Below are 20,192 nucleotides of genomic sequence, written 5' to 3'. Positions count from 1 at the left end.
TACAAACATACCATATTTTCCTATAATGCAACGGTGTATTACTTATCATGACAGTATATTTGAACAGATTTACATATGTTCAAATGTACTTGCCAGTCAAACATGTTTACATTGGCAGTTCCACACTTTCATAAAAACATTCAACTTATCATGTAAAAACGTGAAATGTATCACATTAAAATGTCAACTTTATCACGTTATAATGTGAGAGTTAACATTAAAAAGTGAACTCGAACACATCATAACGTGATGACGATCATCTCGTAACGTGAAATTTACCACTTAATAAAGTTATACTGAACTAGTGTAGCAGCAATACTGCTTTCATTGTTTTACATCTCAGTATTTTTTTGTTTTCATTGTGAGTCAAAGCCTCTTGTCAATGAGTTGGGAGAGCATTTTCGATGGATTTCAATCTGGTTTTGCACCACTGATGGATTAGCTGAAACGCTAACCTCATGACACGGCATGTGTAAACACGGCCCCGCGCGGCTAATTCTGGAGCATTACACCCACGATTTCTTTTCTTCTTGATCTCAAAGCAGTTTGTTTGCTTTATTATCGGGACTTTTCTGTGAAGTTGTGTGTTGACTTAATCTGCATTGGAAGTGGTGTGTCACACTCCAATTACACACTAAATGGCGTCGCTGAATTGGGGATTTATGCTCCACGCTTGAGATTAGTGCCCCGGCTAGACGCAAACCAGATGAGACGTTCACATGCCTCTGTGCGGCGAGGCCATTCATTCATTTATACATTGATTCATTTGTCCGTGATGTCCTATGATTACGCACTGTTAAACTTCAAGTGTCTCCTTGTGACTCGTATGAACTAACTCATTGTAGCAGTTTTAGCTTATCAGATAACCAATTCCCGGCATTCACACTTATTTCCACAGTTTATTTATTTGATGATTGTGGAAGTTTTTTGTTTTTTTTTAAGAGTGAAAGGATTTTTCATTTAAACTGCGTTTCATTCCCATGGGCCACATTTGTTTGTGTAATATCGCATGTTTTGCATGATAGTGTTTTATTTTCACACCCGGGGCAATTCTATTTGGAACTCCTTGCAGAAGAATGAATTCAAAAGAAACTCTAAAATCAAAGCTGTTTTACTTCCAATTTTTTTAGACTTCAAAACAAATTTTCCCACTGGATATATACAGTACATGTAATGGAACATGGATTAATTCAATGCAGTTTTTCACAATATGAGAACACAAACAAGGAGCTGCTTTAGGCCACAACTCATATGTAGATGCTCACACATGCAGACTAGACCACTCAAGTTGGGACAACCTGATTTCGGATTCCTGATGTTACTCTCTTAACGGCACCACACGTTTGTTGTTGTGACTTTTGGCTTGTCCCATTGTACTGATTAAAAAAAAAAAAGTATATTTATTTATACATCATTTGGTCTAATTTAGGGGTCACAAACCTGTGACGGGATACTAAACTTTTGAAAGAACTAATTCAGCTTTTTTTTCTGATCAGACCTCATGACATAGACAGATTGTAAGACTTTGTCTACGTCACAAGGTCCGATCCACATCAGGGTGAGAGTTTGTTTTTTCAGGGACTCGTCCGTGTTGAGCAGCGGCGGTAGGCTGCTGCGTTATTCACAGACAATCGGAGGTTTGTGAAGGCGCCAGTGAGCGGCCAGATGAAAAGATGGACTCCTCAGGGGAGAAACTGTTGCCTTCCCCCACGCCAGCCGTCTCCCCCTCCCTCCCTCCATCCCTCCCTCCCTCCCTCCCTCCACTGCTCTGCTTCTCTTCACTAGTGCCTGAACGCCCCACAGGCACCTTGTCATTCATGATTCACATAACATGTTCTTGGCTGAGTGTCAGTGGCGTGTTTCTCCTCCTCAGCTCGTGTTCATCTAATTGCATACTGTTTAGTTTTTTGGTTGTTGTTTTTTTAACATGCATAATTGCATATTTGTATTTCTTTCACACTGGCACTTTGATGTCTTTTCAGAAAGTAAAACCCCTGCCACAGTTTGGCTTTAGCCCCTTGTGCTCGCTAGCTAGCTCCCTAGCAGGTAACCGAGCAACCGGGGAAGTAGCTAGGGAGCTCACTAGCTAGCAGCCATTTTTGTCCTGTACTGCCACTTGCTGTCGACTCAAGATGACATCACAGTGCCTAAGGGCGAAGATAACGACTGTCACGGCTCACCTACTTAGCATAGAACATATTATAAAGACGTTTTTATTGTATTTTTTTTTAACTTAACTTCCACTTTGAGGGTGTAGCGCAGATTCTCAGTAGGGTTGAGGTGAGGTTATGATGTTGGCCACTAGGGGGGCAATGGCTCGGGTAACCTCCAGTGCAGAACAGTGCGTGGTACAACAAAACAAAATTGGAACCTAATAATTAAATTCAGAGATTAACTCATTATTTACCCGCTGGTTAAGGAATATCACTAAACACTTTAATTGAATTGCATAATAATCTGACACCACAAAGCTCGACCAACACTTTCAGAATAGGCATGAACTTTTTACTTGGCTTCAGATAAGGTCCATACTAGAGAACAGGCAAGCAAAAACAAGTAATCAAAGGATTGAACAATAAAAGTCGAAATGATAGGGGATCTCCGGGATGTGGCAAAATGACCCGCACATCCCACTTCCTTTCCTCCCTAATGTCACTTAAGCCGCGATAATAGTGAAAGCAATTTGTCTGAACATGTTTGTGTGTGTGTGTGTGTGTGTGTGTGTGTGTGTGTGTGTGTGTGTGTGTGTGTGTGTGTGTGTGTGTGTGTGTGTGTGTGTGTGTGTGTGTGTGTGTGTGTGTGTGTGTGTGTGTGTGTGTGTGTGTGTGTGTGTGTATATGTAAGTGGGACGGAGATGCCTGGGAAGCTTGTGTGTGGGTCGGGCACACCTCGGAGCTTTGTAATTACAGCGGGGACTTTGAAGTGGTGGAATGTTCGCTCTGGATAATCAGCAGCCTGTGCCGCGCTTGCACACTATTTACGTTTACATTAGGACCAATGTTGCTACCACTACACCGGCAATGTGTACACGTCGTCCACGCTTGGCAAAAGGTTGAAAAGAATATCGCGTCTGGTCCACTCAAAAAGGCCCCTTTGCGCTGTGTCTTTCAAAGTCTTTGTTAGTTCCAGATTTGGCTGCAATTCACCACTTTGCCAGTAAATGGCGCCATCAACAGGCAGAAACTGGCGTTGGCTCTTTGGTCATCGATGAACAGTCTTGACAGTAGACGTGAGCAGGCTACAAAGTGCGTCAAACTTTACATTATTTCTCACATTCCAGGTCTTCATAGTTTCTGAAATATTGGACAAAATGCGTGTTTTGCATAAAAACTAGTGCTGTCAAGTGCTAAAAAAATTTTTTTAAACTAAGTAATCTCACAATTTTCCGTAATTAGTCGCGATTAATCGCAATTAATCACATTTTTCTACTTCTGCAAATCAAATTTATTTCTCAGCATCTGCGCATTCAAAAACAATCCAGACATTCAATTGTTATTATTCTGCCTCATGTTTTCGCTGTGGGTTGGTTTTCCCTCAATGTTGTTGATGACACTCATGGTGTGGTCTGTTTCATGGTAATGGTGGTCTCCCAATCCAATTGCTGCTCATCCAACCCATTTCAAACATTTTCACATTTTTGTTCCCATCTCAATTCAATTAGTGTCGTCTTTAATTTTTTTTGGTCGCCTTTTTTGTTGTTTATTCCCGACTATTGCAAAAACAAAGTCATTATTGTCTTTGGTGTAAATTAGACAACACGTCACTGTCATGGATGAGTACACATTTTCCAAAATAGGTTTATATTGAAATATGAATTATGCCATTGTCGTTCATAAGGAAAGTAAGTCGTCCAAACAGCATTTCAACTTAACGCATTGTCAATGTAATTGTACTTTTGGCTCTTGGCTCATTCTCTCTGAGCTTCCCGAGCCCTTGGAGCCTTCTCCTAATGCACACAAATAACTACCTTGGAAGCTGCAATGGCGCCATGGCCAATTAGCTGTTCAAAACTACAGACAGATCCATTCAGGGGCCTCCTGCAACGTGAAAGATTGAAGCCCATTTTGCTAATAACACGAAAAGGAGGGAATCTGCTTGGCTCAGCCTTCCCCCCCATCGGCCTGCATTACTAATAATAATAATCATGAATGCAGAAGTCACACAAATAATAAAGTAAAGTAATTTAGAAGAACAAAGCCGTAATAATTGTTGTTGTTTTTTTATTGTAGACAGGTTAAACTGGATTTAGGATCCGGCGCAACACCTCCTCCCAGCTAAACAACAATCGGATTGAGAGCATCGCAGTAAGCTTTTACGTCCGAATCTGTCGAAGGGTTTCAATATCAAACTATTTTTTCGTTTTTTTGATACAAGCATGCCTTTTGCATTTGACACAGCATAGTATTCATAAATCCTGACAGGTAAGATTTATGACAAGATCGCAGTGCAAATATCACTGAGTCATTATGAAGGCTTTAATTGTTTTGGTGTGTGCGCGCGTGTGCGCGAGCGTGCGTGCGTGCGTGTGTGTGTGTGTCACATCACATGTGATCGCATGTGATGATGTGAAGAGGAATACTGGGAAGGTTTCCAGCCACTGATGAAGGGAAGAATACACCACTTTTCTGGCTATTAATACTTAATTTCCCGCATCATTCGGATGACAGCCCATTACAAATACAATAAGAATGGAGAGAAAAAATGTCATTCTTCAAGGCGACCACAATATAACAAATGAGAGCTACTTACAGAAAATGGGACTGGTTTTCTTACGAGACATAGTTTGCTTCCCACCCACAATTAAAAAACCCGATGTCTTAATATGTGACATGTTGTTGTTGTTTTTTTTCAGAATACCCCATGGAGGAATTCAAACCTGAGTACTCATGACCATGTTCCCCTGGAGGAAAACGCTCAACCCCCCCCACAACTGTAATACTGAGTCCTCAGTAGGTGAAAGAACTTAAGATGTTTCGTTTCAAACGTAATGGGTGGGGCAGGCCTAAACATTGGTGTGCAACCCTTTAAAAGTCAAATTTCCATATTTGCAATAGCAAAGTCTTATAGTCAAGAGTAGCCTTTGGTTAACATTAAAATCTTTCCTCTGCGATAGGCTACAACTCCAATGAAGACAAGTCAGATTCATTGTAGTAAAAGTATGTATCACCATCCATGCCATTGTCACCAATTGCATTACAACACTCCACAATGTCAAACTTCCACAACTGATATGAATTTTACTGGTTCTAAAAAGAAGATGAAAAATTAGTGAAGACGGAAGCATGTTTAAAATGACGACCGACTGGTTGGTGATACTAGAAACAGCGGTGACGAACATTCATTTAGAATTGATGGAAATTATTATAACTTCTAGAACTTATAATAATTTACCCGGTTCTAAAAAGATAAAGAATCAGCGATGAGGGAAGCTTGGCTGATATAACGATGAATGGTTGGCGGTTCTAAAATAGCAGTGACAGAAACCAAAAAGAACGGTGACAAAGTTGAATTTAGCGATGATGGAAGCGTAGTTAAAATAACCATGACGGAATGACGATTATGGCGGGCAGGCGGTTCTCAGTACCCATTTTTTGAGCGTCAGTCCATCTCAAGTCAGGCGGCACCTTTCACCTTTAACTTTTCACAAATAAGATGTAGGTCGCTAATCTCGAATGGTTGATTGGTTTAGAAATATGCCTTTAATAGCCAAGATGTGAAATTGCGAGTGTGGTTAAGAGTAAAAAGTAAATTAATGACATTTGGGGTGTCTAACTTATCCGCATATGTTGTGTTTTCCTCATTAAAGTTGTCTTTCCATCACGGAAAGACGCACTGCATAAAGGTTCACACGAGCACATTAAAGCCGTGACATGATTCAAGCTTCTGGCCGGCTTTATTGCGGGAAAGACGCAGGTCACAGGTTAGAAAGCGAGCCGTGGCGCAATCCCGGTGATCTTTGTTGTGACCTCACTGGGTAAAAGGGGCCGCTAGGGTCCTTTTGCGGTGACCCGTTCCTCTCTCGAGGTCACACACTTTTTGCTTGGACACTTTGAAGTGCAACAACAGCGGCCTGGTAACACACTGATTGGCCGTTTGGCAATTACTGAGATGCCGCTTGAATTTATTTGCATCACCTCCGTGCAGGAAGAGGGAGAGAGAAGCTTAATAGTCCTCATAAATATTGCTGACGGCTTAGCAACCTTGCGTTGTACAAACACGAGTTTCGTTTTACAAATCATTTGTTTGTATTGCAAAAACGTTGTCGCTGTAAGAGCTTGGTCAAAATGCTGCAATGCTATTTGAGTGGCAAAATGCTAAACAACTCTTCGTATGCGTTTACAATGTTTACCGTCTTTATGGACTTGAGCAGTAAATTAGCGTGTGTGTTTGACTTCTCTGTTTTGAATTATATTTGCTTTGAAACAAATCTTGTTTAGCCGGCCTTCCTTCACACATTCCTTCCAGCGGCAAATTGAGTTTTACTCTTCAAGGCTAATGAACGAGGAAGCACGTTTGCTACTTTGCATCTGGAGCCAAGAAACAATTTCATTCAATTAACGCTGATTCAGGCAGAAAGATAAGCATTGGAACTATTGTTCATTGAATCTCAATAAAGAAGATTGTCACAAACATTTTTCAATTGGAGACCCGAATTGCAAGTGTGCTTTCTCCCCAGGACGCAATTGTACTATAAAATGTCATTGGCGTGTACTCGAGGAAAGCGGTGTGCCTGCTTGATGATCAATAAAATAGCTAGCAGCGTTTAATAATTGACAATTGATAACTGACCTATGACTCTCTTAGGATGTAAAGTCTGAAAACAAGCGGGCGTGGTACTGATCCTTGGGGTGCACCAGTCGCGCTGCAAATGGAGAGAATTTTCCAAACTTTCCATGTGAGTATATTGGAATTCATGTGAATTTAAGGATTTTGAGGAGAATAAATCAGAATTGTGCAAAATCTAAATTGAATATTAGGTAACAAATTATGGATGCTAGCATATAGGATACAGCTTCTAATGACCTGGAATTTCATTTGAATAACTTGAAGTGTTTATTGCATCGTCTGAGATTACTGACTGACCCTTGCTCACTCCTCACAAACTTTTAAAAGGGACATTTATAGTTGCTTTTGGGAGAAAATGTAGGAAAACTCACCAAAATGTCATTTAAAAGAGACCAACATTTTCCCTTTTTGTTAAAAAAAAAAATCCCATTATATGATATAGACGTTAATTTTTCTGTGTAAGGTAATTGTCTTGTTCTTTTTAATGGGTAATTCTTTGTAGTGACCGTACATTCTTATCATAATTGCAATGTGTCTGAAAAATCTCCCTCCTAAACATTTTTTTTTCTTCTTCTTTCCTTTTGCAACTTTGAAGATTGCAATTCTGCTTGTTGGACAAACGATGTACCAGATGGTGAAATTGAGTCCCTGCATTTATTGGCTTGTAATGTTTTTGGATGAGTGTAATTGCAGCCAGGAAGTTGATGAAGTGCAGATGAAAAGAAAGGGTGAAAAGGTCACAGTTCAATTGATAGCGAAGCTAATACGATGTCAATTATGTCGTGTTTGTTCTTACATTGAGACAAGCAGCGCATACTGAACAACTTCTTTATCCGGGAGTGTGTGAGCTGCGCTTGGCGTTGAATTCATTGAAATTGCACATAAACAAAATTCTGTTTGAGAAGCACTTAAAGGCTGTTTACTTCCCCGGTGGCCGTGTTTGTGCCATCTGGCGGCTGGCCTCAAACACCACTGACGTTGTTTGTCTTTGCCGTAATGGTTGGCATGATGTTGAATTACTGGCCCGCTCAAGCACCAGCGCTTCCCTAAAAAGGACCCGGCGGCGCTCCCCGGCCCTCCTCGCCTCTCCGGTGCCTTGTTACGATCAATTAAGATGATTACAAGCGCAATCTCTCACCACTTCAAAGCGGGGCCATTACAGACGGTCAGACGAGCTGTCTCTTGGCTCGTTTGTCGTCAAATGTTGTTTTGTTGACTTGAATGTGATCCCGCTTGAAAGGTGAAGCATAAAGTTGACTTTTGTGGTGAGAGTTGCAGTTCAGCCACGCAGACGGCTCGTTCGTTAGTTCCGTGCGACAATGGCCTGTTCTCGCCTTGCTTGTCTGTCGATTTGAGATAAGATGAGCGCCGACGCGCTGCATGCAACGTATTTCCGTAGACATTGTGCCACGTGACGTCGTTTTTGGTGTGTGTCACTCAATTCACATTAGAAGTAAATTTGTTTTTGTCACGTGAACGACTTAAATGAACTATAAGTCGAATGTAGTGTTGTAGGTGTGCCATCAGTCTCGTCGGCATGTGAGCGTCAGAGTGTGAGTTGTGGCCAACAGCAGATCCTTGTGAGCGTTCTCATTTTGTATATTTCACTTCAGTCAAGCAGCAAATCTGTGTTCAAACAATAGTAAAATCACCAGAAAAGTTCATATCTTGATACTTGAAAAATCTACTCAAGTATGCTAACAAAGTATTTGTGCTTCATTATTTCCTCCCCAGTATTTTTGGGATGTCTGAAAAGGTCAAACGGGCAACAATGGGATCAATTCATGAGCTGGGGGACAATTGGTGTCATCTGTTGCCTTTCAAGTGACTCTTTGTCAGGTCAAACAACAGGTCAGACAATAAAACGCGGGGATGCAGAAAAGCAGGAGCGAGACGCCAAGTCTAGACGGAGTCCCTCCCTGATTGCTTTGTTGTGCGCCATGTCGACAGGTAATTACCTCCACAAGCGACAGGGAGCCCTGTCAAATCGTTACGTACCATGAAAAAGCGGAGGACGGCAGCAAAATGAAGAGAGGAATGCGCCCGTGCCTGAATTTTGGGCCACTGATGCATGCTGGAAAACCCAAAAAAAAACCTCCTCCAAATAATTGGGATTATGTTTCAACATGAAAACATCGACATGGCCACCATTTGGACAAACACAAATACAAATATGGAGCATGCAGAAATCAAGGGGCGATTACCCGTTGGTTGGAAAGAAAAACTTTTAATTTCCTAAAGAAATCAAATATAGTTGTGATGAGTCACAATTTGTTGAGAAAAAAGTCCTAATAATAAAATGAATCTAACCTTTGATGAAAAGTATATATAGAAAAACAACAATAAGACAAAAGAAGAATACACTCGTGTCTGAGTTACATGTGAACAAGCCTCGGGCATTGATGCGTGCCGGGAAAACACAACCCCTCCTAAAAATAACTGTATTAACAATGCACAATAAAAACATGAAAAAAATTCCCACTCACACAAACATTGCCGTAAAAATGTAAGCTTTTAGGGCAGTCCCCTCTTGTGATCAAGGGCTAATTAGCTCGTAGCTACAATGGAAGAATGCGCTTGTAGTTGTAACAACATTAGAAACAGGATCGTCTCGTTGTTTTGGGAAAAAGTCATATCCAATGTCATTTTGAAAATAAAATTGTCATTTTATGAGAACAAAGTGATACGTTTGTAATAAAATAGGAGGGAAAACATTAAGAATAAAGAGAATAATGTGTAAAAAAATGTTTTACAAGAATAAAATCTTATTGTGAGAAAAATGTCACATTGCAATGTTAGCGGGAAGAAATTGTCTACAAAATAAACCTGATATAATTGTCCAAGAACAAAGCAATGATGGTTCGATAATAAAGTTGTTATATTACCAAAAATATGACTCAAAAGAGGAAGGAAGATAAAGAATGTGCCTAAATCTTGATGTGTGCTGGGAAATGGGAGTCGCCCTAACAATAGATGGGTATGAATATTTACTACGGTAAATATTGCAACTGTTAGGGAAGTCCCCTCTTGGAATTATGTGCTAATTAATTTGTAAGAATCTCTAATATTAGCATACCTTGGCAGATCGGAGTACAAAAAACTAGCTTACAAGATTAAAGTCAAAGCGCAGTGATGAAAGAAAAAGAAAAAATATATATTTTGAAAAACTGGCACAAATTCACCAAAAGAATAAAAAGTTTGAATTAGGTGGGAAAAAGTCACAATTTTACAAGGATAATATATTAACATGATAGAAATAGATAAAACAAATTTGTAATGTGGCAAGGAAAAAAATGAAAGAAATTCTCAATTAGATGTCAATGTGAGTCAAAATATTACAAACATGAAGTTGAGGGAAAAAAGTGTACCTGAAAAACGTAGAGGACAAAAAGAAAAGGACACATTTCGTGCCAGTAAGCCTCGAGCATCGATGCTTGCCAGAAAACTGAAACCCTCCTAAAAAAATAAGCCAGCTCACATTTCATTTCAATTTGCCACTGTCACAACACTACCGTAAATATTCAAGCTTTTCGGGTGGTCTCCTCTTCAATTTGAGGGCTAATTAGTGAGTGGCTGTGTTTGTAGTTGCAAAACAATTGCAAAATAACGCTGTCAATCATTTGTTTGCATGGGTGGCTTCTTTGGTGTCGCGCAAGACGGATGGATGCAAGTCCGTTTGGAATCTGGTGCTTGACGTCGCCAAACCGCTTGAAAGAAGCCACGAGGGGAAGATGACACATTTCCGATGGGAAGTGCAACTTTGACATGCGATGTTTTGCATTTGTCTGATTGGCGAGCCAAGCAAATGGGATTTTAGTCATCATTACAGTAAATATTTGTTTGAAAAACACTTCGGAGCCATAAATATAAAACAAATGATCATTAGAAAGTATAAGGATAACTGAGTGTGTCGTCTTGTCGTGCCTGATGTTTTCACTGTACGCCATTCATAACGTAAAATTGTCGCATTTCGGGACCGTAAACTGAGGAAGCCCGGTATTGTTAAATAACCCCATTATTAAATTTTTTATTACTGCTGAGTATTTTACGAACCAGAACGTTGGTTGACTTAGTACGTATCCCTGGAGAACGCCATCTCTCTCAGCTCTTTGTTATTTGTTTGCCTGCCATAAAGTAGGATTTCTTCCCCCGCCCAAAAAAATTGTCCAATCCGATTTCTTCGTCATTAGGTCACTCTAATCTGCCCAGCGCCTTCACAATCACTAATGCTGGCGACTACATTACCAATGTTGCTATTTCTTTAACCAATCAGATTTCAAATTCATCCTCCTGGGTGGTTGTCTGTGATGTCGGCATTTTCCGTCCGCTGATTGGCCCGCCAGAGCAAAACTTGCTACGGCAGACTTTGCCTCACACTTTTTCCTCATCTTTTAGTCACGTTTTGCACAAACGCATCTTAAAAAACATCTGTGAAGTGTACGTGACTTGTCGTCACAGTATTTTTCATCAGGCATATTTGTGTTCTGTTCATGATCCTCACATCAATTCTCTTTCTGACCTGCAGCTCGTAAATCACAGGAGTTCATTAAAACGTCCTTACTGTCTGGTAAAAAGAGCGCCGCTTATCTGTTGCTCCTTATCAGTCGGGGAACATAATTGCCGCTTGCACTCTTCATGCTGACTGGAGGCCACTCACACATTATGATCAATTGATGAATTAATTTGCTTGTTGTCAGCTGTTGTAGAAGAACAAACTTGCGTTGTTGCAATAAAAAGTGTTACGCTGCAATGGAGTTGCAGATATATGATGAGAACATCACAAACAAAGATAAACTTGTAGTTGAAGGAGTTTCTGGTGTGCCGGCTTTGTCCACCGGGGGGCATTACAAGACAAATAGACTGTCCATTGAGATGTTTCAACTCCTCTCTCAGCTACTCAGTGTGGCACTAAAATTTGTCATTCCATGCTGAGGATAAAGAATATACAAATATACTCTGAGTTTGTCTGTCTACACGTGTTTTGACACTTATTTGTCTTCAGTCCATGGTTTAAAGAGTTCTACAAGTAGTAACCTTAAAACCCGTGCTATTTAGTGTTAGCATTGAAAGGCTAAGCTATGTGGTGCCGTGATCAACTTATTTGTAATATTATGAGATTGTTGTTGTTTTTCTCTTCAGACGAGATTCAGATTTTTGCCCTGCGATTGATGTTTAGTCCGGAAAACAACAACAATTGAGGGTTGCGTGGAGCGTCCCTCCCCACTGGTCTCTTTTCCGCTGGCTCACTCAGCAGTATTGCTTTGTCAGCATGGAAGATTAACCTCCAAATTGCCACGGGGCGGCCCAACCGCCCGCCCTCCCCTCCGCTTCCTCTCACCAACTGCCTCCCTCTGAGGGAATTGTTTCGCAACAAGCGGCGCCTCTGTGGAGCCCCCTGGGCATTCGAGATGTACCAGAGAGTGCTAATTACGCCACTCAAGTGATTTAAGGCTTCAGGAACACGCTGACCTGTGCCTGGCACCCACAAAACAAAACAAAAAGACAACATTAAACTCTCGCTGCGTTTTTATGGTTGGGATTTTACACTCTAGTCATGATGTGGAACAACTTGGCCACTGGGAGGCAGTATATTATGAAAACCGTAAAAGTTTCATGCTTTGGTCAAATGCTTTTGGAAATGTGTTTGTGTTTAAAGTATGTGGGAGGGGAACCGCATAAGATATTTTCATGTCAATAATTTTTGTTTCTATTGTGCATAAGACCGACGTTCGGTTGAGATGTTTGGATTCCTTGGACAGGAAAGGAAAGCCATAAAAAAACAAAGGTTGTGTTGACTCGGGATGAGATATCCCAGTTAAAAGCGACTCGACACACGTTGAATTGGTTATTCATACAAAGGTGCAGGATCAGCACTTGAGGTCTAATTACTCGAAATGACGCATAATTAAATAAATAGTGTTTGAGAAGAGCTTCCAGTATTTGCTACCTCTCGGCTATGTTTTTTTTTTTTTTTTTTTTTTTTTAAATACGTACTGTCCTGCCAGCTCGTCTCACAGTTTGAAGGTACCTGAAATACTACATTGCAATAAATAATAACTGGCACTCGCTTGAGGGTTGTAATTTACTGACCGACCAATTACTCACAACTTAGTCCAATTTTAGATCAACCCCCAGGAAGTCATACATTGAGCAGCCTTTTTTTTTTTTTATCTTTTAGTTATGACTAACAAGAAAAACCGCATAATTTGTGCCGATGCAAATATTTTAGAATGAAACTCAAGATGTGACGCAATCCACTCTGACTTTTAATTTCAAAACCTTCTTCCTTTTGAAGACATTGTATTTTGTATTTTTCAGTTTCAAATTGTCACCATCATAAAAGCTTTGAAACTGGACGTGCAATCGTTTAAGGAACCGTTTAACATTCCTGTCATGCAAGTAGAGCAAATCCTACTCTAAAAAATCTTAAAAAAATAAATAAAAATCAGATAATTTTAATTTTAATTGTATTTTTATTTATGTATTTATTTAATAATTTTAATGTATTTATTTTCAGCTGTTTGTAGCTTTGTGATCAGTAGTTATTGCATGTTAATGGCAGCGATGGAGACAAAAGGCGGCCTCTCCACCTCCTGCAGACGCTCCGGTGACACGTTCGCCTTCAAACAAGGTCAGGGCTAATGCTGCTTAATTGGAAGGGGATGTTCCTCTGGCCTTCAGCTCACTCCCGACTCGCCCGCGCTCGCTTTAACAAGCTCTGACGGACGTGCCCAACAACATCAATTGTCTTGTTTCTGCACAAGAGTGACACTTGACCAACTCCCGCCGCTGCCGTGTCAACGATGAGAAATAACCAAAGCAAATGGATTCAGACATTGACACGATAGCAGTTTGTTTTCTTTTTGCTTTTTTTTTTTACGTCACTTGAGGGTTCTTGCACGGTGGCCTCCAAAAGTGCTACAAATGGTGCCTTGGAATAAGAGTTTATTTTGTTCCTTGTTCTCCTCTTGTGAAGCAAATTTTTGTGGTGTGAGGAACAGACTTTGTTGTTTATGATTCCTGCTGCCTGACATCTGTCCAAGCTGACTCAAAAGCGTATCATTACAAGGCCTTTGAGCACGCACAATGCTAACCGGCCTTTTGTCTCGCTTTCATGCTAACTTGACTTCAGTTTTCTAAAGAGTCCGTTGGGAGGCAATGATGTCATGGACGCGTCATCGGCGTCGTTCATAGGGGCATGGAAGCGAAACCCTCCGCTATACCGAGGTTGGCGTTTCGCATTAAACGTTAGCAAGGTAGCATATTAAGCTAACAGACTTTCGTATCTAAAATGTGATGGTTTGGTTGAACATTTTAGTGTAAAAGTAAAATGTCGGATTAAATCTCCCATGCTCTATGTGTCAGTTCGATTGTACCGTGAAATTTAATTCGGAGAACTGTGCTAGCAAAAGTGTGAAAACACAAAATTGACTAAATTGCCTTTTCTGTTCTTTTATAATCAGCAGTCGAAAAACGGCAGCCTTTTAGCTGATCTCGTATGTGAAATGGGACATCAATTGTACATCAGTAAAGTTGTTGTCAAGTTGGAGATTTACATTGGTGCAGCATCTTCCCTGCACATTCCCGTTGGGAAAAAACCCCCCAGAACTGACAAGTGTACCTACTTGTCAATGGCAGTGAATGAGTTTGAAGAACAAAAAATACGACATCATAAAATAAATATTAACCCATTCACTGCCAAAAATTCCTTTAAAAAAAGATTATTAAAAATTAGGGGCAAGAGGCTATAACAATTTTTTTATTTTAATTAATCGCATGACTTCACTAGTTAACTCACGATTAATCACAAATGTTATATCTGTTCTAAATGTACAATAAAAAAAATCTTAAGTTTTCATACTGTTGTAAACAAAAGTGGAAAAAAATGTTAAACTAATAGAAATATTTCAAATTAATTTTTGACATTTATATCCGTCAACGGCAGTGAATTATTTATTTTTTTAAAGAAAAAAAATATTATAAAAAATTCCGAGCGTCAGGCAATTAAAGTTTTTTATTGTAATTAATCGCATGACTTCACTAGTTAACTCGCGATTGATCACAAATTTCATATCTGTTCTAAATGTACAAAAAAAATTATAGGTTTTCATACTCTTGTTAACAAAAGTGGAAACAAATGTTAAACTAATAGAAATAGTTCAAATTAATTTTATAACAATGGCAGTGAATGAGTTAATGATGACTTTCCAGAACAGTATCTGACATCAACGATGCTTTATTGCTCTGAAATACGATCCTGCATTATCAAGGGGGAATTTTATTTTATTTTTATTTATTTTTACAGTTACACAGCAACAATGAAATCCACACGTCATGCCATGTTGCTGTAAATCGGGAAGAATGCTTCGGTTGTGTGTGTCTGGGTGGGCGTTTGCACACTTGCCAAAATCATCATGTCACGTATTGTCTTTTGTGCTTGTCGCTGGAGAAAGATGAGACAAAAGCAGGCGCACACCATCAGGAAATATTTCTAAATCAATTGCTCTTCCGGTTAAACGCACTTTCAACCTAAGATGACCAAATGTGTCGTGTGCGCTTTACTTCTAAATTCAGAATGTTTAATTGCAGGAAATCTGAAGTTAGAATGCTCAGTATTCATTTTTCCCACATTTTGTTTTCATAGCCTCCTTCCAAAATGGATTCATTCAGTTTTTTACACACGGCACCAAATAATGACAAATACAAGAAATCACATGTACCTCCGTAAGTACACTATGTTGTCATATTTTTCTCTTACTTCTATTCGTTAGCCTCATCTATGGCGTTCACCATTCTGTGTTAGCATTAAGCTAGCTGACACTCGTTTTAAATACATGTCTAGCTAGCGTACATCACATAACACTCACGTCACAACAAAATACTCAAATAGAAACAAAAAAAATCCAAACAAATGAACCACAGGTCAAACAAAAGACCTCATCATCAACTATTCTGAAGTTTTATTTTGCGTCGTGATGTATTTTTGATAAATGGTAACGACTCCCGGCACTCCACATGTGCTAATTGCGTGCGCACAAGAGGTCTCATTAAGTGGCATAATGAGGTGGTGTCGCCAATTCAAGTTCAGTTTACATCACAGAGATGATTTGTAGGTATCAGCACAACAAACGTCAGCCACGCGCCTCACTTTACAAATCACTGAACACACACTTTCTCACACACACACACACACACACACACACGAAGCGTGATAACTCACCCCTGATGGGCCTCGACCTTGTTTGTGTGTGTGTGTGTGTGTGTGTGTTGTCTAGAATAAATGAGGAACTTCTGAAGCCGATCCCATTTCACGCAGGGAACCTCCGAGGGGAAGCAAGGATTGCGCTTCAAAGGCCGCGGCGTGCCTTTCTTCATGTCGCAACACTTCATAGTTCACATCAACTTGATGGCCGCACTTTCAGGGGTCAGATGTCAAATGCAAGTGTTAACGCCAAAGGCATGGCGGCTAATTACAAGTATATATGTGCGCTAAAGACATGCCGGGAAACGTTCATCCTACACCCCGGGGGCCCCGGAAAGGATAAAAATTGAAAGTTTTCTGGGTTGGGGGGCTTATTTTTTATTTTTTGGGTTAAAAAGTCTGTTATTTTGCTTTTAACTCATTCACTGCCATTGACGGCTATAGACGTCAAAAATTCATTTGAACTATTTCTATTAGTTTCACATTTTTTTGAGTGTGACAACCTAGAATTTTTTTATTGTACATTTAGAATGGATATAAAATTTGTGATTAATCGTGAGTTAACTATTGAAGTCATGCAATTAATTACAATTAAAAAAATTAATTGTCTGACATCCCTAATTTTTAATAATCTTTCCTTTTCTTTTTTTATTAGGGGCATCAGGCGATTAATTTTTTTAATTGTAATTAATCACATTACTTCACTAGTTAACTCAAGATTAATCAAAAATTGTATATCTGTTCTAAATGTACAATACATTTTTTTCTAGGTTTTCATACTCTTGTTAACAAAAGTAGAAAAAAATGTGAAACTAATAGAAATAGTGAATGAGTTAAAAACAAACTTTTAAGTTCAGGAGTGAAAGAAAATATTCCAAACAAATCACGCACCCTAAGGACAAATGTTTTTTTTTTTTTTTTTTTACATTTTTCAGGGACAGTGACACTTTCAGACTTTTAAGTGCTAGAATGCTAGGAAACTTAAAACATCACCCTAAGACTGACAAAAACCCAAAAAGATTTAATAAAATTATATATATAAAAAATATATATATTTTCAGCGGTCAAATTTGACTCTTGCAGGACTGTTATATGATTGCAGATCACCCCCCCACATACTCTTTGGGGTCAATAATTTTTTTTATTTTTTGGGGAGGGCCTGTAAAAAAAGAAGAAGACACTTTTAGATTCTGTTGTGCCGGGAAAGTTTCCACTAACAGGATTTTTTTCTTTTTTTGTTGGCAGTTAATTTATTTTTGACACTTTCAGTGGTTGATTCGTGACTTATTATAGGTTAAAAATATATATATTTTTAAATAATACAATAGAGTATTGTGCCTAATGTGTAGCTAGGAAAATATAACAAAATTCATTGACGTGTGATTGTATACAGAGTACACTATTGTTGACACTTCAGCAGCCAGTCGGTCTTTATTTAGCCTTTTTGACATTTGCAAAGTAAAAAAGAAAAAAGAAAAGATAAAAAAAAGAGCCTGCCGGTAATTCCATCCCCCAGATGAGACAAAGGGGTGCATGTGTGGCATTAAGAGGCCATTGTGCGCCATTGGTGGCGCCTCGGCCTCAAAAAGTCCCCTCATGATGTTGAGATTGAAGCGCTAATTAAAAAGAGTCTTTTGATTTAACACTTGGCTTGTTTGTGTAGACAGGCTTATGAGCATTCTGCGTATTGTGGCTAGTCATTGTCAGCGTGAAAATAATCATTATGATGGTTAATGTGGGAATGACACGACTGTGAATAAAGGACGGCCGATCCGATGTCGCCCAAACCGGAGTGAAAAAGTCATTGTGGTTTTTGACAAAGCGACGCAACCTGATCTCTCCACCTTATGACACTTTGGTTTGGCTCGTAAATAAGATGGCACACTGACGAACCCGTTTGCTCTCTTTAGTCTCTTGTGACTCATTTTAAAAGCAAGCCTGAAGCCACGCCCCCTCAACTGCCAACTGTCAATCAAATACCAATATTACAACCCGCAAAAATGAATGCTACAGTCCTGCTCAGTTTTCGGCACCACTTCATTTTTTTGCATGATCTCTACAATAAATGGAAATGTACCCATTTTATATCATCAGGACCTTTTAATTGGATGTCCAAAGTAATTCCACAAAGGAAATGTTGTAGCCATTCATAAGCCCCCCCCCCCCCACCTCCCCCCCGCCCAGAAAGCACATTTTTAAGTTATCTATTATTTCCGCCCACTGTTTTAAATTGTTTTTTAATAATTTGGTCATTCGGATAAAACACGAGTTCTCCATAAATAAATAAAAATAATGTTTTAATTGATTCATTTCTTTGAGAAGATATTTCACATTATGTACTTTACCTTAATGGGTGCCAATATGGTGAGCAGGACTGTACTTTCTTAAATGTTTAGGTCATAAAATCATCACGGGTTCGAGGCGCTCTGAAGTTGCCACTCCAGCAGAAAGCTGCTTGAGTCGCGTGCACTCATAACACAACAACAAGGCACTTTAAGCATCCACGCCAATGGATTATTTGATGGGAAGATGTTTGTTGTTGTTGTTGTTGTTTATTAGGTGTAGGCATAGCTAACTAGCTACAAACACGTACGGATACGAATGAAGGTGCTCGAGTTCTTAAAACTTACATTAAATATCTATCTATCGCTTGTATAGATTGACGTGTTGCAGTAGCGCCATCTTGTGTCTAAAGCAGTCCACTTCAGCCACAAGAGTGGCACAGTGTTTGGGAATGAAAACGAGCATTGAACAAGTCCTAAAAGGTTTGTTTTTGTTTGTTTGAATGGACTCTAGTGTCTTTTATTTGTGATTGAAAGAAGCGTGTGTTTATTCATTGCTGAGTTTGGTAACATTGCGACATGACAACAGTAGACGCTCTATGTAAGTGTCAAAGTGGCCCTTTTGCCTTCAGCAGTCTTATCAGGAACTCCCAATCAGTTGGTAATTCCCCGCAACAGTATTCATGATTCACTCTTACGTGTGCACAATTCATAGAAAAGGTTACACAATAAGACAATTCTGGGGAAATTGAAAACTGAAATCAAAACAAATCAGCCTCGGATCATCTATTAAGTAAGAGATATTTTTGTTTCTCATCATAGATGTGGAACTGCTTTATGATCCAATCAAATATAGACTATGATGGTGATGATAATAGACGCATTTTCACTTGTGGTGGCAGCACTTCATCTACTTGACAGCAGATCCATGCGTGTGGCCGCATGCTGTGGGCATCTATCTATAGGATGTGAAGACGACTAACGATTTGTTTAATCTACAAATGTTTGCAAGTGTTTTAAACTCAGCACTTCTACAGTGTACCTAGGAAATCACAATTTTCCATCACTTTCAGCTGTTTAGAAAATGCCATGTTGGTGACTGACCAGTTGACCACTTTTCACATTTAGACCTCTTACTTCCATCAAGACCAGCTCAACTGAGCCATAACATAACATAATTGTCCAGCAGATGGTGCTGTAGTTCCTCTAAAGCAATCAAAGGGACCATGTTTGAACCTTTGTTGTGTGTGTGCATGTGTGCGTGTGTGTATATATATATATATATATATATATATATATATTTAAGATAATATATATATATATATATATATATATATATGAAATGTTTGCAAGAGACAACGGGGGTCGTTTCCCCCCCTGGAGCGTTGTCAGTATTGTGTGATTAGCTCCTCGCCTCATTTCTCATCACGTTGAAAATGAGTGCCATTCGCCTCCTTGTTGCCATGGAGATGACAATACGAAGCCAGCGCCCGCAATCGAGTTTCACAGCAATCCCGTTTGTCGTCCGCTATTTTTTCTTCTTCCCCCCCCCCCCCCCCTCCTTTGGGTTGCAGACGCAAGCAGTGCTCGGGATTATCCTTCCTTCTCGTTCTATTAGTCACGCAAGCTGATAAATCGTGTATCACTTGGAAGATTTGTGTCAGCGAGCGACTGCACGCGCCCACTGCGCGCACTTGTCTCATTATTGGAGGATTGAGAGTTTTTAAGGCTGCAATCATATTCTCAAAAGTTGCCGTGAAAGCGATTGGATGGCAGGAGGAGGTAATTGGTGCTCACGAATATCCTGTTGCACCCTCGTCAACAATTTGTAAAAAAAAAAAAAAAGAAAAAGAAAAAAAAGAATGCTGTCAAAGTTAAAGCATTAAATAAAAAAAATATGGCATTAATCATGAATTAATCGC

At 39.5% G+C, this 20,192-nt stretch overlaps 1 long non-coding RNA gene across 1 annotated transcript in view; it reads left to right on the top strand.

The window, feature by feature from the left end:
• LOC147160597 (uncharacterized) overlaps positions 1 to 20,192 on the top strand; it is a 54,287-nt gene that overhangs the window by 8,736 nt on the left and 25,359 nt on the right. Inside the window, exons 3-4 of the long non-coding RNA XR_015097360.1 lie at positions 4,853 to 4,949; positions 6,805 to 6,895. This is a non-coding gene — a long non-coding RNA (uncharacterized LOC147160597). The remainder of the gene's footprint in view (positions 1 to 4,852; positions 4,950 to 6,804; positions 6,896 to 20,192) is intronic.

Source organism: Leptonotus elevatus, chromosome 16, assembly GCF_054856555.1.
Source record: "Leptonotus elevatus isolate MCC_2025b chromosome 16, RoL_Lele_1.0, whole genome shotgun sequence".
Lineage (NCBI taxonomy): Eukaryota > Metazoa > Chordata > Actinopteri > Syngnathiformes > Syngnathidae > Leptonotus > Leptonotus elevatus.
This window is presented reverse-complemented; position numbering and strand designations above follow the sequence as displayed.